The sequence below is a fragment of the Heterocephalus glaber genome, unplaced genomic scaffold (genome assembly GCF_053883595.1).
Source record: "Heterocephalus glaber isolate CG9 unplaced genomic scaffold, H.glaber_assembly_v1.0 deba00001258, whole genome shotgun sequence".
Taxonomy (NCBI): domain Eukaryota; kingdom Metazoa; phylum Chordata; class Mammalia; order Rodentia; family Bathyergidae; genus Heterocephalus; species Heterocephalus glaber.
The window spans coordinates 364,515-368,391 of NW_028258228.1; the positions used below are offsets into that span (position 1 = coordinate 364,515).

Consider the following 3,877-nt stretch of genomic DNA (forward strand, 5'->3'; position numbering starts at 1 on the left):
TGACTGAGAATGAAGCAGGATGTTGCACATGCAGTGAAACGACACTCACAATACATTTCTCCTGATGTTTTTAATTTCCAACAGTGAACTATAAGATGTCCCTTGGGAATCTACTGCAAGCTTTGTTCCAACTTGCTTCCCTCACCCTCCTCTAATGAAGTCTGAATGTGTCAAGGGTTTGTCCATGTGGACCTGACTGACCTCAATAGTGATGGCCAACAGTCCTGAGGTGACACACCACAAAGACATTTAGGCACATTTTCATTTATGACCACAGCAACCCCATCAGTGCACCAAGATGGGCCACAAGTAGGTGGCAGGAAGGTGGCTAACAGGCTCTGTGAACAAGAAAATCTAACCTCTGTTGTCTTTCTTTCCTGTCTTTTTTTGGGGGAGATGCGTGCACGAGCAACCAAGTTTGATGTCCATGGTGAGCTGATGTCATGTCCGATGGAATGAATGAACACATCACAGCGACGAATAGGAATATGCTCAGGATTTCTACATAGTTACAGTGCAAATGCTAGGCAGGGCTGAGGCATTTTTCACTGTCCTCATGGTCTAGGCAGATTTATCAGCCAGGTTGAGATAAGAGAATCTATGATTCTCAGTGCTCCAGGGTTTAGATATCTCTGTCTCCCTTAATAATAATCAATCAGTAATTTTCTGTTATTTAAGGTGTAAGACATCATTGGCTGTTTAATAGATCAAAGATAGGTTGATTTCAATTAAGAATATTATTTTTTCTTTTCTTTAGTCTGAGAGAAAGATCCTGGTTTGTTGGAAGAAGAAAGAAGCACATAAACAAAGAAGCTCTGTTTCCTTGGAGCAGTTTCTTGGTAAGCATTGGATTGCAGATTCATTTGTAATTTAGAGAGTTACATGTTTAAACCAGAGACTGCTTATATTTAAGGTAGTACTATGGATCATGCATTAAAAACACAGGTTTGAAAAAATCAAAGAATTAAATCAAACAAAGTTTAATTTGGTGACTGATTCACTAGAGCACTGATTTTCAGCAGATGCTAGGAACTCTTCCCCTAGATTAAACATCAATTCATCTGCTTTCAAGCCAGTTATGGCTTAAACATCAGTGTTCTTCTAGTTAGTGTGAAGAGCATCCAGGTGTGATTCCAGCCACACCAGGATCTGCCCATGTAACAATAAAGTCCACAGTGGGAGGAATGTTGAAGTACAGCAGAAGGAAGCTCCTCCATTGAATTGGAGGAATGACGGTGACACTGATTTACCCACCTGAAGTTTTCACTAAGCATGGACAATGAAGTAATGGGACAATTTTTCCCTGTATTTAGATATATTTTCTCTTAAATTCATGACAGGTAGTTCTGAGATTCCACAATACTGAGTTTTCCTACTCACTCTAGGGACTGAGGTAAAGAACTCAAGCTAAATGGACATCAGGATAATAATTAGATGGGATCATAGTGATGAGAACACATTTTTTTATGTTGTCTATTTCCAGAAGGCTGAACTCAGTACCTAGGAGGGCTTCCTGGAGGACATGCCTTATCAGAAGGGTAGAAATGACCCTGTAGGATGGGAGATTCCACTGTAGATTTTGTCTTATCATATATGTTTTTAGTCTTATATTTTGTTTTCAAAAATACAGATTTTCATTTTGCTTTGCTTACCTTATGGAGTATTATTCAAAGATATAGGTACTATTTTCCAGAAAAGTTGTTATATAGAACTTATATTCTCATAAAACAATAAAACAAGAACAGAAAAGCAGAACATTCAATATTTACAATTTAACAAGGGAACATTTCAAAATAATTTATAATAACATATTTAAAAGTAGAACATGATCCTTCACCCAGAAGAATAACTTCAAGTAGTGTTTTGGCTTTGATTTTAGACAGAGATCAGTCTTTGTTTTTTAGTAATCGTCTTTTTACAGGACATGTTTGAAGCATGCAATGACCACATTTATTGTGGGGAGATTGTACGTGTACGCAGCACATCTTAAGTCTTAATTTTTGTTCCCTTCTCCACTCTTCTCTCCCTGCTCCTGCCAACTCTTCTTCCCCTCCCACTTTGCAAAGGTTCTATTTCCATTTTGTCTTCAACTCTTTTTTTTAATCAGTTTTCTCCTTCTCCCTCCTCCCTCCTCCCTCCATCTCTAATTCCCTTTCCCATTTGAAAAAGACCTCCCTACTTCCTAATATCTATCCTTCATTTTTCTCTTTATTTATACTTTGGGTTTCTCACAGATTAAAGAGGGTTGATGGCAGACAGAAAAATGGAGATAATGATGGAGATAAGGAACAGCACGGCTGTCCAGTTCACGCTGGAGGGCTTCCCTGCTGTCCGACACCCGGGCAAGGTCCTCTTCCTGCTGCACCTCCTGGTCTACCTGGCCTCTGTCACAGGAAACTCCCTCATCATTACTATCACCTGGGCCAGTGCCACCACACTGTATGTACTTCTTCCTCAGCACTTTCTCCTTCTGCAAATGTGGTTTCATCACCTTGGTTATCCCTAAACTCCTGACCATCTTTATATCAGGGAGGCAAATGATTTTCTTTGCTGCCTGCTTCACACAAGCATTTGCTTTTCTTTTCCTGGGTGCAACTATTTTCTTCCTGATGGCTGTGCTGACCCTGGATAGGTACCGGGCCATCTGCAAACCTCTGTACTATCATATCATCATGAACCCGAGGGTATGCTTCCTGCTGGTCACTGCCTGCTTCTTTTCTTGCTCTTGGTCGTTCCAGTTATAAAGCTGTCCCAGTTGTCCTTCTGTGGCCCCAGTGCCATTCCTCACTTCTTCTGTGACCTTGGTTCTCTGATTCATCTCTCCTGTTCTGACCCCAGATCTACTGAAATGCTAACCTTTGGCCTGGCTTTGGTTATCCTGTTTACTTCCCTCCCTATAACTGTTATTGTCTACAGCAGCATAGTGGTCACAATCATGCATCTCCCATCAGCCTAGGAGAGGCAGAAAGCCTTCTCCATCTGCTCCTCTCACCTCGCTGTCCTCTCTCTGATGTATGGCAGCTGCATCTTTATCTACATGAAGCCAAAGCAAATGAGCAGACTGGACTCCAATCGAGAGGCTTCCCTGATGAACATGGTGGTGACCCAGCTGCTGAAACCTGTCATCTATTCCCTGCACAACAGGCAGGTCCACCAGACACTGAGGGATGCTCTGTCTAGGGTGAAGTTGCAGAAACAGGGTTAGAGAGCTTTGGAGGGATGGTGGGTATTTCTGAAAATTGTATAGCATGATTCAGTAGCCTTATAAAAATTCATTGTTTCTGTTTATATAAATGAGCCTTCAGTAAGCTTCCAAGCTTCTCTCTGGGGGTCTGTTGTTTTTAAAGATGTAAACATCTCAGTGATGCTAGGTGATAGAGATAAACACTTTCACTTCATCATCTTCCAGCTGTAGAAAGCATGTTTGACAAAATCGTTTTAATACTTCCTTGAAACAATATGAAAAAATCTTTCAATTTGTGCACTTTTTCTTGCAACTGATTTTGCTGAGCCCTGGATACAACAGATTGCTGAAAGATAGGAGGTCTGTACAAATTCTCTCTTCTCCTGTAAGAAATATTTTCTCCTAATGGGACTTTAGGTGCCTGCCAGTGACTTCTGCATTAAGCTACAACCTTATTTCACAGAGCAAAAACTAGCAGAACTCATAATTAGAAAAGTTTAAAAGGAAAGTGTATGCACTAATAACAAAACCAGACTAAACTGGAATCATGTGCTATGTTTTCAGATCCATCAAAGAAGTGGCTCCCATGCATAGGTAAATGCACCTAGAGAGAAGCACGTTCCTGTCACCTGTGACTCCCCATGAGCATGGTGTGGATAGGATTTTTTGTGTATCTCGGTGCATATTTTCCTA

General features: G+C 40.8%; 1 pseudogene; it reads left to right on the forward strand.

Annotated features, from left to right (window-relative positions):
- The first annotated feature begins 2,248 nt into the window (after positions 1–2,248).
- LOC101703410 (olfactory receptor 6C75-like) lies at positions 2,249–3,205 on the forward strand (annotated as a pseudogene).
- Positions 3,206–3,877: the final 672 nt, after the last annotated feature.